Source organism: Anomaloglossus baeobatrachus, chromosome 3, assembly GCF_048569485.1.
Source record: "Anomaloglossus baeobatrachus isolate aAnoBae1 chromosome 3, aAnoBae1.hap1, whole genome shotgun sequence".
Lineage (NCBI taxonomy): Eukaryota > Metazoa > Chordata > Amphibia > Anura > Aromobatidae > Anomaloglossus > Anomaloglossus baeobatrachus.
Window position 1 is genome coordinate 505,570,723 of NC_134355.1, and position 14,120 is coordinate 505,584,842.

Here is a 14,120-nt window from a genome sequence, read left to right on the forward strand (position 1 = left end):
TTTTGCATACTTCTGTCACTGAATTTTATGGTGAGGACACAGGAGAGGTTTTCTTCCATTATCTGGAATATTTGTGCAGGAGTCTCTGAACAGTAGAACAATGTACCACAACTCCTGAGTCTCCTAAATCTTCCTAAAGGCCCCGTCACACACAACGAAATCGCTAACGAGATCATTGCCGAGTCACAGTTTCTGTGACGCAGCAACGATCTCGCCAGCGATCTCGTTATGTGTGACACCTACCAGCAATCAGGCCCTTGCTGTGAGATCGCTAGTCGTTGCCGAATGGTCCGGACCAGTTTCTTCAAAGGCGATGTCCTGCTGGGCAGAACGCATCGCTGTGTTTCACACTGTGTGACAGAGTCCCAATGATCGTCGAGATCGTTATACAGGTCGCTACTGCGACCTGTATCGTTACTGCGTCGTTGTTAAGTTCTGACTGTGTGACATCTCACCAGAGACCTCCCAGCGACTTACCAGCGATGCTTATCAGGTCGTATCGTTGTCGGGATCGCTGGTAAGTTGTTGTGTGTGACTGGGCCTTAAAGGTCTTTTGCAGTAAAAAGGGGGCGTTCTTATTTGCCACTCTAGCAGATCTACGTGCAGCACTCACAGAAATGTTATTCGGTCTTCCAAACCCTATCTTGACCTTCACTGTTAATTTAAGTAAATTATTATGTAAGCAGCATATAAGGAGGATCCCACACAACGTTTGCTAAAGGGCGGATGGAGCCTTTTTTTACTACTTCAAGTACATCCCATACTTCCACAACAAACTGTGTGAAAACAGCATGTTGTAATAGAAAAGAACACTCGATGGAAAGCTTTCAGATTTTTATATAGAAAAATGGCCAGCAGGTTTTCTACGCTATTGTTATTTCTTTTTTTATATAGAGTGTTGTTTCCTGGACAATCTATTAAGAAAAGAAAGAGATTCTATACAACTCTATGCTCTTAGGATAAATCTATGCTTTTGTGAGATCTGCAGACAATAGGTCTGTGATCTGAAAGAGGCGTAAAGAGCTTGTGCTTTTTCCCTTTGTTAAACACAAGTATGACTCAGTAAGTAATAAATTAAGAGAACAGACGATGCGCTTATAAGTAGGTCATTTACTAATATATTAAAAACAATGATAAAAAATACAATAAGCACTTAGCAGAATTACTTACTTCATCACACAATGCCGAGGCGTTTGCAATAAAGATTTAGTTAAGATTTAATAGGTACCCTCTAACCCCTAAGTAAATAAAAATGTAAAAAGAAATACATTATTATTAGTGATGAGTGAACCCGCAGATAACTGGGACTGGCGGGTCCTTGTTATTTGGTTTTTAAAAGCCGGTTCCAAGACGAGTTCCGGTCCCCATATAAGTCTAGAGAGAACCAGAATCTGGAGACTAAAAATGGTGGTAGAAGAGATATGGAGATAAGAACTAGTGTACTGTACTAACCAAGGCTCTGTCGCGGCTGTGCACTGCTCCCGTGGCCGCCGATTCACTTCCAGGGCCGCGCATTAGGTTCATGCATATTCACTGCTTCCCCCGCCCACCGACATCTGGGATTGAATGCAGTCAGACACGCCCCCACCCTGAGTGACAGCATGTCTTATGCTTCCAATCACAGATCTGGTCTGCGGGTCTATCAAACAGTAAAAATAAATAAATAAATTAAATATTTGGCATAAAGTCCCCCACATATTATGATACCCAGCACAATTAAAGCCCATGGCTACAGGCTGCAGCCCCCAGCTGTGCACCTATCTTGGCTATGTATAAAAATAAGAGGAACCACATGCAGCATTTATTTTTTTTTTTAATTATTATTTTAAAAATTGATTTGCGGTTCCCCAATTTTGATACCCAGCCAAGTTAAAGCCAGGCAGCTGGGGGCTGGTGTTCTCAGGCTGAGGAGAACCATGCTTATTGGGGCCCCCAGCCTAAAAATAGCAACCTGCAGCCATCTAGGATTGTCGCATCTATTAGATGTTGCAATCCCGACACTTTACCTGGCTCTTCCTGAGTGCCCTGGTGCGGTGGCATTCAAAGTAATAAGAGATTAATAACATCCCACAGCTGCCACTAAGCCCTAGATTAGCAATGGGAGGTGTCTATGAGACCCCATCACTAATCTGTAAGTGAAAAGAAATAAACACAAACACTGAAAAAATCCTTTATTTGGAATAAAATACAAAAAAACATCATCTTTCACCACTTTATTAACCTCCAAATACTCCTGCAGGTCCTACATAATCCATGGTCCCACGATGATTCCAACTCTGCTACATCTGAAATTACAGCGTGTGATCATGGGACATGTCCGCACGCTGTAACTGCAGGCAGAGACTGAGCCGCGAGCAGCGGTGACGTCACTCAGGTTAGATGTGGTCACAGCAATAAGGTTCCCATGGTCCTCCACCTGTGACTGCAGGTAACCTGACCCCAGGTGATTTCATTAAACTCAGTGACTCCACCTGAAGTCAGGTTAGCTGCGGTCACAGGTGGATGACCTTGGGAACCTTTCTGCTGTGACCGCCACTAACCTAAGTGATGTCATCGCTGGTCGCGGCTCATTCTCTGCCTACAATTACATTGTGTGGACATGTTCTATGATAGCGTGCTGTAATTTCAGATTTGGCAGAGAAGAATTGTCATGGGACCTCGTGTGGATTACGTCAGACCTGCAGGGGTGTTTTGGGGGTTAATAAAGTGGTGAAAAGAGAGTGTTTTTTTGTATTTTATTCCAAATAAAGGATTTTTTTGGTGTTTGTGTTTATTTACTTTCACTTACAGTCTCATAGACCCTCCCCATTACTAATCTAGCTGTCTTTTGTGACAGCTGTGGGCTTTTATTAACCCCTCATTACCCCCATTGCCACCCCAGCTTCAGAATACCAGCGCCCAGCTGTCTGGCTTTATCTTGGTTGGGAATCAAAATTGAGGGAACCACACATTGTTTTTTAACATTAATTATTTAAATTTAAAAAAAAAAAAAAAAAAGCCGCATGTGTTTCCTCTCATTTTGATACACAGCCAAGATAAGCAGACAGCGGGGGGCTGCAGCCTGTAGTCATGGGCTTTATCTGTGCTGGGGGGAGCCTATGCCAATTGTCTTATTTATTTTTATTTATACCATGATAGTGCCGCCCAGACAACACCTGTGATTGAAAGCAGTCAGACACTGTCACACAGGCTGGGGGCTCGTCTGACTGCAACCAATCACAGACACCAGGACTGTCGGTGGGCGGGGAAAGCAGTGAATATGGATGAGCAATAATGCGTAACCCTGGAACTGAATGGGCAGCCGCTGGAGCAAAGTGCAGCCGTGCCGGAGCCTAGGTAAGTTGAAGTGCTTGCTTCATTCTTGTTTTCTTTATTTTTCCTTTTTTTTTTTATTTTCCAAATGCCGGATCCGGGTCAACACCCGGAATCCCGGGTCCAGGCCCAGCACTCAGGTAAATTTGAAACCACGCGGATCCGGACTTTTACAATCCGGATCCACCTATCACTAATTATTATTAAATAGTAAACAATTTTGTAATTATATTCAATACTGAGTGAGCACAGCAGTGTTCTATGTAGTGCTAACAAACCCAACAAAGCAGATTTGCCATTTAGGTGCCTGAGGCAGCAAGTAACGGTCCCTGTGGGTACAGATATAGTACAACTGTAAATAAGGCATCCAAAAAGGCTCTCTTTGGGATGACTTTTGTACAAAACAGTGACTGGATGAGAACATCAAGGATGCCACTGTAATGCAAGCATGCCTGCACTGTGCTGCCTTCCACCCTTGGCAGGGACACTGATGTACTCACTGCCACAGCTGGCCTGATTGCTCCCCTACTCCTCAGCGGTACCCATCTTGCCATACCACCTCCTGGCACTGTGATCATCCTGCTGCTTCTGCTCCGCTCTCGGCTCTGTCTGTGTCCCAGGACCTCTGCACACCACACAGGTCTGCAGATATGTCTCCTAGGGCACACATGCTCCTTGTTTCCTAATGGAGCAGTGTGGACACTCCAAAAGTCTACCCCAGCCTATTTTTGGGAACCTCAAGTTATTTAAGGCACCTTCCCTTTCAGGAGGGTGCCTGAGCAACGTGTGTTTTCAGACTGTCTGCAAGTTTAGTTGTCAGATCCCCGTTAATCTGAGCTAGTCATGTGTATATGAACTAGTGTTCCAGTAATGAGTTCTTGCAAAAAAAAGAAAAAGGAAAAATAGCCAGCTTACCACTTGATGATGAGACCAGGTATATAGTTGTTCCACTTGTAGCTCAGCAACGGATCAGTACAAGAACCAACTATACATGGATGACGAGAAAGTGGAAGAGATGCAGCGAGCTTGGTAGAAAAAAATAAAAACTTGTATTTTATTAAAGATATCTGTTTTAAAATTACATACACTAGGTATCAGCTTTGGCAAAAAATGAAGGAAAGAATATAGTGGTCTAAATGAGACGCATTTTGGCACGTGCCTTCTTCTTAGTCATGTAAGTCATGTAAGTAATGAGTTCTTGCCCAGTGTTTTCTAATCTGTGTTTTAGAACATATCCGGTGTACTGCTGTGTTCCAGCTGCCCTGGCAGGACCTGCCGTCCAACTTGTACCATCTGTCCTGTCAGTACCTGCCTGCTAGTTTGTACCAGCCATCCTGCAAGTACCTGCCATCCAGCCTGTATTAGCCGTCCTGTCAGTACTTACCTGCCATCCAGCCTATACAGCGATCCTACCATTACCTGTCATCCAGTAAGTGCCAGCTGTTCTGTCTGTACCAACCATCACACTTTTACCAGTCCAACCTGTGTTCCTGTACCTGTCCTGCCAGTGTTTTGGTACCTGTCCTGCTTCACCACCAGAAGCTTTAGTAAATACCAGGTAGGTACTTAGTCACCACCTCCAGAGTAATCCTGTGCTGCATGGTCCAGTGGTTGCACACCCCTGTCTCGGTTATTACGTGCAGTGCCGCTACGGCCGTAACAGCTACAATGAGCTATTCTGCTTCTCCAGAGCCATTATTGCCTTCAGCATCTAGGCAATGGTAGATTTTCCTTCTTTTGTGAGTAATCTTCCAACAGAGGTCACAATAAGTTCTCGCAACACTATAATTCCAGGCAACCCTCATTCAAGCCAAAACCATACTGCCATTCATGGCCCAGGGCTGCGGAGCTGTTTTCTTCCAGGTCCTATACGGCATTATCTCTTTTCCCACTCTAAATATCTTCTCAGTCTTTGCTCCTTCAGAGAGATTTTGATGGCCAATATGGATAATGCCTGGGTTGGGTTAGGGATATGGAATCTCTTGATAAGCGACAGCTCCAAGGGTCTTTGCAAGGGTTAAGCTTGCCTCATGATGCTTCCATGCCAGGAGAGTGGCAGTCATCTCTTATCTTTTGCCCCATCCAAGCAGGAGAATATTTCCAGTCTGCAAATCACTTTCCTTTCCTTGGAACTCTTTGGCTATTTATCAACTGACTTAAGTCATGTATAACACAATCCCACTGCCTGTAATTTCTGGGCATTACATTTTCACCTTTGACACTCAGGTAAGTTGGGACTTCCTTCTCCCAAACACATTTTCCCTTCATCAAGCGTGAGTGTTTTTTTTTCATGATTGTAAACCTCATTCTCCATTAATTTTTGCATGAAGGTTCTTAGCAGGGTGGTCTCAACTTTCAAATTGGCATCCTATGTCTAGTTAAACACCTGTTCAAAGCAGCATGTCATCTGACCTATTGGAACAAGTCAGTGGACTTTTCGCAAGGCATCTGTCTGCACATTTGAGTCTTCAGAGTCCTTCTTTGGTGGTATTTTCCAGCAGATCTTTTCTTTTATCGTCAATGGAAGGTGGTGATGGCAGATGCTAGTTTCTCACTCTTGGGAGCAGTGCTCAATCTTCCTGCCCTGACCTAGTGTCAAGTCTCTGAGTGGTAGGGTATATACCCACAATCCTGTGTCCCCCATTGAAACTGAGAAAGGGAATTTACTGTAAGACACACATCCAATTTACAGCATCCTTGAAAGACTGAAATAAAATATAGATTTTATTACACAATAAAAGGGAACATGTCAAAAGATTTATGCTGCCCAAACCACAGACAGCATGAAAATAGAGCTTGGCTCTTGCATTACAATCACATATGTTTTACTCTGAAAGTGGGACTAGGACTAGGTGACAAGTTCAAACAGTATGTCCCCACCTTCTCCCTGCCCACTCAGCTAGCTTGACAGATTTCTCACTATACTATGTGTCGCCCAAGGTTATGGGGTACTCGGTCCCGTGCAGTGTATAACTGAGTAATGTCACTTTGGTGGCCGTTGCCCGGTTTCATGCCCTGGGTGCTTTTTGAAAAGGGGAATATTTACAGGGGATTGTTGAATAAAGTTTATACGGGATGCCACTTGTGGTTTTGTGGCTATGTGGATGGAGCCGCCACTGCACAATGTTCACTACTGGGGCTGGTGTTAATGGCAGCCTGGATGTTAGACCCTCCACAAGCAGGGCCAGGTCCCAGAGGATAGGTTTTGCAGGTGGGTGTTGAAAGAAAGTAGGCCACAACGGGAGTTTCGGTGTAACTGTTTCTTTTTACTCATTGCAAGCTGGTAACTGGTCACCCAAGGCTGGCTGGTCTTAACCGCAGTTCCCCTTAGTCCCAGTGCCGGTTTAGTGACCTGGTGGCTTCTTTCCCCTGCACCTGTTTATGGTTGGTGGGTCCCCCTGGCGTAGAGGAGCTGGGGGTCCCCTCCTGGTTGTCTTCTTCAGCAGTCCGTATGATGGTAGCGTGAACCCTGTGGGGTTTGAGTCTCTGGTCCTGTCCCCGGTTCTCCCTTTGCTACTGAGTCACAAACATCAAGATCAGTGAGGGTCCTTGATGGTCCCCTCACTGTGCAGATTTCATCAGGTCTGCCTGGAACTTTTGCCTGACCTAGGATTCTGTACCCCGTTGGTGTGTAGTGCCGGGAGCACTCCACCGGCAACTAACTGCCTGGGTCCTCAGGTCACTGTTCACTCCTGTCAGTCCTGTCTCCTCACTCTCCATTGTCTGCCCCTCCGACCTGGTTGTGTAGTGGACTGGATTGGCTCCACCTCTAGGCGGCCATCCATTGGTCCAACCTTAGCCTGGTACCATCTATAGGGGAAGTTTGGGAAACCAGGGATTCTGGAGTGTTTGTCTGTGAATGGCACTGGTCCTCTGAGTTCCTAGGGAGTAGGCCCTGGATCCTGGTGTGGAAGCAGTACTTTGTAGCTCCCTGATGGCTTCAGGGGCGCTACAAATACATAGGGAGTAACTTATCATTCTAGCTATTCAGGTGGGTAGAAACTGGCGAGGACAGTTACACAATTACCTTTTCCACAGAGCGCTTTCAACTATGCTTTTATCTGAATCACCACAGCTTAATGAGAGTGACACATACACTGGAGATAAAAATTAGAGAACAATACACAATTTCTTAAATTGTAAGTTCATTATGTAGTCCTGTGTGATTATATCCTAACATGAGTAAATTAGCAGTATTTTAAGCTTATTTCATAAATTAAATGTATTGTAAAACAGATAATAAAAATGTAAATGAGATACATGTAAAAGAACACTGATCAAAATTAGAAAACACTTTCAGATACCTGCAAAATATTGGTGTTAATCTGGCACCTGGTGCAAATTTCCTTAATTATCTGACAAACCATATTTAACTGGCAGCCTAAGTTTCCAGTTTGCACTGACTATGCAAAAATGTTGTGCCATTCCAAAATGACTGAAATCCTCCGGCAGCAGGTTGTCCAGATGAAGGCCAAAGTGGTGACCCTATCCGCGATAGCAAGAGAAGTTGCTCATTCCAAGTCTGTGATTTTGAGAATATTACATCTTTACAACATCACAAACTCTTTCAAGTCCCCCAAGAAGGCTAGTCGCCCTCAACAGACAAATGCAAGAGAGGACAGGATAATGCAGAGAATCTCCATGGGTAATAATTTCAATACTGCAGGTGGAATTGCTCGCTAGTTCAGCACTGAACAGGGTAAGGATCTGTCTCGTAATACAGTGTCAAGATGTTTAAGAGCATTTGGATTGAAAGCCCACTCTGCAGTCACCAAACCTCTCATTAGTAGAAAGAATCAAAAGGAGCAAGTTGTGTATACAGAGGAAATGTGGTCCACAGTTCATTTAAGTTATGAAAGCAAGTTTAATTTATTTGAGTCTGATGGGAAACATTATGTTTGTTTACATACTGGGCCATTGTAACGGGTTGCCGGGGGTGCCTCGGGGATTGTAGTCGTGGCCCCTTTTTCTATCAGGCTTACCCCCGGCTCCGCCGTCACTATTGGGACAGGGGATTGTTCTGTGGGGCAGAGTGTGGTGGAAAAGAGCATACTATCAGCCGCAGGAAGACTCTTCAGGCAGGGATCAGATAAACCAAACGACATATTTATTGCACAGAGTTTCACAGACAGCTCAATGCACGGATTTTGTAGCGCACAGTCACAATTCCTGTCCGGGGAAATCTTTCCTTGTTGTCTCCTCTAGTGGGGATGTGCCCGGCTACTCCACTTCACCTAGGCTCCCACTCCGGCTATCACAGACTGGACCCACACCAATTCTGCTTCACCATTGAGGACACTTCTTCTCTCCTTCCCTTTCGTTCTTCCTATCCACTCAGCTCCACACTCTGCCCCTGGCTGTTCCTTCTCCCCCGTCCCGGAATCAACTGCCTTCAACACACACACCACTCCCTTTCCCCCTAAGCTGCCGGCTCCTCCTCCCTCCTGTACAGTTTCTATGGGGACAGCCGTCCCACCCGGCCACTAGGGGAAACCCATTAAAACAGTATAAACATTTTTGTTAATAACATCAACATTAACATTAACAGCTTTCAGGGGGGGGAAACGGCGCCTCCTTGTAAGGGGTCTGCCCACCCCTTACATTCCTCCCCTCTTTTTGCCTTAGCCTCCCGGCAAGGCCCGTACCTGCAAAACACAAACTGAGCAGCATGCAAACTTTGGATAAAACTTTAAAACTTTAATGAGGAAGGACAACCACCGACGCACAAGTTCTGCGCCCGGAGTCCCTCCAAGGGAGCTCCCGGTCTTTGTAGACAACGTGCCCGGAGGCCTCCAACAGGCACTCCCGGTCTTTGCTGGCCTTCTGCCCGGAGGCTCTCACAGCACTCCCGGTCTTTGTAGGTGAAAACAACAGACATAAAGTCTCCATCACGGAGGGAGTCCTTGCACAGTCCGGCATCAGACTCTTCACTAAGGGGACCGGCCATCATCTCCCTGGCCACGGTCTCGGCCAGTAACCTTTCTTGCACCGGATCTGTTTCAGGCGGCGGGGACTGTCGTCGGGTCAGGGGCGCCGGCTTTACCGGCTCCCAGAAAAATCCCCACTCATCTTCCTCAAACTCCGGGGCATGTTGCTCTCCCAGGGCCGGAACTTATGTGGGGGCTGGAGGTCCTACCTTGACTGGCGCAACCACCTCCGGACTCTGGAGGGGTGTTCCCAGGGTTTCGCTTCCCGGCTGTAGTTGCGTCTTGTAGGTGGCCCGGAATTCAGTGGATGTTTCACCGGTCACGGCATCCCATGAAGTGACCCACGTTACTTTTGCGGGCCGCACCGGACCTCCTGGCACAGCCGGTAGCTTAATGGTAAGTGCCTCCTCAGCCACACTCTGCCTCGGGCGTCCTCTTCTCAGGCTGGTTGCCACCAGCGCGCTCGCTGCAGCTCGCTGCTTTGTCTGAGTCTCCATCTCGCTCCTAGTCAGTTGCTGAGTTGGTGTCTCTTGCAGCTTTTCCTGTAATGGCGCCGGGGACAGTGGAGATGCTGGGGAAGGTGGAGGCGGGCCTTCTTTTCCCGCTCCTGCATACACTCCACCCCCAGTCTCGCACATCAAGTCGACCCAGCACAGGCGACACCTTTTTTTCTTTGTAACGCCGCCCTCTTCACATGTCTTCAGCAGCATCTTGGGGCCAGCACCTCCCCTCTTTGGACGGCGTACTCTGTACTTCTTTTTCTTCGCCGGCCAACTCAGGGTTCTTCGCTTGGCGCCAATTCTTCGTGCGCTCGCTGTATTCGTGAAGACGGCGGCCATCTTACCGCCGTCTTGTGCCTGGTCCAACGCCTTAGGCACCACTTGGTCTTCACATTTAGGGATCGGGACCCCCTGCAGATAATCCGGACCCTGCCGACTACGCCACATGTAACGGGTTGCCGGGGGTGCCTCGGGGATTGTAGTCGTGGCCCCTTTTTCTATCAGGCTTACCCCCGGCTCCGCCGTCACTATTGGGACAGGGGATTGTTCTGTGGGGCAGAGTGTGGTGGAAAAGAGCATACTATCAGCCGCAGGAAGACTCTTCAGGCAGGGATCAGATAAACCAAACGACATATTTATTGCACAGAGTTTCACAGACAGCTCAATGCACGGATTTTGTAGCGCACAGTCACAATTCCTGTCCGGGGAAATCTTTCCTTGTTGTCTCCTCTAGTGGGGATGTGCCCGGCTACTCCACTTCACCTAGGCTCCCACTCCGGCTATCACAGACTGGACCCACACCAATTCTGCTTCACCATTGAGGACACTTCTTCTCTCCTTCCCTTTCGTTCTTCCTATCCACTCAGCTCCACACTCTGCCCCTGTCTGTTCCTTCTCCCCCGTCCCGGAATCAACTGCCTTCAACACACACACCACTCCCTTTCCCCCTAAGCTGCCGGCTCCTCCTCCCTCCTGTACAGTTTCTATGGGGACAGCCGTCCCACCCGGCCACTAGGGGAAACCCATTAAAACAGTATAAACATTTTTGTTAATAACATCAACATTAACAGCTTTCAGGGGGGGAAAACGGCGCCTCCTTGTAAGGGGTCTGCCCACCCCTTACACCATGACTGACCCCAAAGTGTGTTAAGAAGTCAGTTAAAGGTTGTGGAGGAAGTGTCATGGTTGGGGGAATCTTTTCTGCAGCAGGAGTTGGACCTCTCATACTGCTACATGGCAAAGTGAATGCCAGTGTGTATCAGAACCTTATTCAACAACACGTGGCTCCTTACTTGCATTCATCACTCAATCAGCCAGCCATTTTCATGCAGGACAATGCCCCATGTCACACAGCAAAACGGGCACAGCAGTTTCTTGAAACAGAAAACATTGAAGCAATGAAATGAACAGCTCAGAGTCTGATGTAAACCAAATAGAAAACCTCTGGAAAATCCTTGGTGACAAAGTTATGGCCAATAAACCCACAACAGTCAAAGAACTGTGGAAGAGACTGGAAGAAGAGTGGACCAAAATCACACTAGAGCACTGTGATTTTGGTCGCAGATGTACTAAAGTTATTCAAAGCAAAGGCCTGTACACTTGCTACTGATTGGTGACTGTTGTAAAGCTGGGTTCACACATAGCGACAGCGACAACGACGTCGCTGTTACGTCACCATTTTCTGTGACGCAACAGCGACCTTGTAAGTCGCTGTTATGATCGCTGCTTAGCTGTCAAACACAGCAGTTGCAGCAGCGATCATAACGACACGCATCGCTGTGCTACATGTGCAGAGAGCAGGGAGCCGCGCATACTGCTTAGCACTAGCTCCCTGCACTCCTAGCTACAGTACATATCGGGTTAATTACCCGATGTGTACTGCAGCTACATGTGCAGAGAGCAGGGAGCCGCGCACACCTCTTAGCGCTAGCTCCCTGCACTCCTAGCTACAGTACACATCGGGTTAATTACCCGATGTGTACTGCAGCTACATGTGCAGAGAGCAGGAGCCGGCACTGGCAGCAAGAGCGGCGGACGCTGGTAACGAAGGTAAATATCGGGTAACCAGGGAAAGGTCTTCCCTTGGTTACCCGATGTTTACCCTGGTTACAGCTTACCGCAGCTGCCAGACGCCGGCTCCTGCACCCTGCTCGCTTCATTTCGTCGCTCTCTCGCTGTCACACACAGCGATGTGTGCGTCACAGCGGGAGAGCAACGACCAAAAAATGAAGCTGGACATTCAGCAACAACTGGCGACCTCACAGCAGGGGCCAGGTCTTTGCTGGATGTCACACACAGCGACAGCGACGGGACGTCGCTGCAACATCACAGAAAATGGTGACGTAGCAGCGACGTCGTTGCTGTGTGTGACACCACCCTTACCTTCAGAAAACTTAGTTATAATCTTTCTCTGTGCTACAGTCATTGTTGTTCACTAATTATGATCATCAGGTTTTAAGCAAAATAAAGGTTTGATGTTTGTTGATAAACTTTGGATCTTTTGTAATGGGATCAACAATTCAGACTGCATCATTAATGTAGAAATGGATTTGAATATTGCTTCAGCACTTGCCCACAAGGGGGCAGTGTCAGACTGTGCAACCACAAACACAGAGGTGGGATATCCCCTACTGCAGCTTGTGTGTTTGAACCAGGAAGAAAAAGTGCGGGAAGGTTGTTCAGCTCCGGAGCTCAGCCAGAGGACAGCTGCGTGTGGTCTTCCTGAACAGAGGGCTCTTTTGCCACCGGAGTCTTGGAGGAATCACCCTGTGGAAGTGGTTTCTGCCATTCCCGGTCTGCAGGACTTTGTTTTCACCAATGATCTAACCGGACTGCAGAGCATCGCACCCTGAGTGCAAGTGCAGGGGCTGTGACCTCCCTTCTTCTGTTCGGCGTGCCCTGGGACTAAAAGACTGACTAGAATCCGTTACCAGCGGGAGAAGATCAAAGGAAAAGACCGAGGAGCTGCATCCCTTCAGCGCTGCACCGGGACCCATCATCGTGAGACTCCAGGCCTGCGACGTGGGAGCGGCATCTTCTTCCGGGATAGACTGGTATGTGATTGTAGGGAAAGTTAGGGAAAGTTGCCGCCATTTCTTTGTTGTTTTTTTTTCTCTTTCTTCTTGCTGCGTACCCGGAAGGAGTGAAGATCCGGGGACTCCACTATACACATGTGCGCAGACAGTTCGGTTGATTGTATTATAAATATGCTTCCTAGTAAAGAAATGTTACTACCGGTAAAATATGAGTATGGGGATTTTGTTGGAATAGAGCATACACACACACCCGCGGCCCTACCACCGGTCGCTTCATGTGGCGTAGTCGGCAGGATGTGTGACCAACAAAATCATCCCCCGGTAGTAACTTATAACCGGACAGCTCCCCCGCCGTCTATTGTCAATCAGGTGAGAAAGTTTGACGGACGGAACTATCCTGTAACTGAATGGACTGAACAACTTAAGATAGTGGGGGAAATGTATAACACTGATCCTAAGACCTTAGCAGAAATGGCCATGCTAACATTAGAGGGGGAAGCGTGGACGACAGTCAGGCTGGAGACGGTTAGGGGCCAGCGTACGTTGGATGACTTCGTGCAGGTGCTGGAGAACACCTATGGGTCGACCACATATGCAGGAACGTTGCGCTATATGTTCTTCCGGCGTACTCAACTCGAGTCGGAAGACATTCCTCAATATGCCAATGCCCTTCAAGTGCTACTAGAACAAGCCGGTAGAAACGAAGAACAGATAGCTAGTACGGGTACCCGTGACCTGGTGTTGAGAGATCAGTTCGTGACCGGATTGAGAGACCCGTACCTTAACCGCTCATTGCAAGATCTACTCCGGATAAATCCGGCCTTTACGTTCGCTGAGGTCAAACAAGAAGCTATAGAACGTTCAAGGGGACCTGTCGTGGAGACACAGACATATACCACGGCTTGCAGGTCCATATCTGGTATCGGGACTCCGAACAGCAACACGGAAGAACTGAAACAGATGGTGGCAGAGTTGCAGAAACAGGTGTTACAGCTCACCCTAGACCAACAGGCGGGCCGGCAAGCGAGACAACAACCCAGCCGGCCGATGGGAAGATGCTGGACATGCGGCGATCCCCGCCATAGAGCCAACCGTTGCCCCCAGAACTTTGAAGTTCATCCACAGTCCGATCTACCAGAACCAGCAAGTCATGTCCCACAACAGTGGCCGCCTTTAAACTAGACGCCCCTGCCAAAGAGGCTCACTCGGCAGGGGATGCCAAAGAGAGGGGTGTAGGAAAACAGAGCCAGCCACAGACCAAACTTGCATCAAATAGCCCCACCCTGGAAGTATTACTGGAAGGGATCGCCGTACAAGGGTTAATAGATACTGGGTCTCAGGTATCC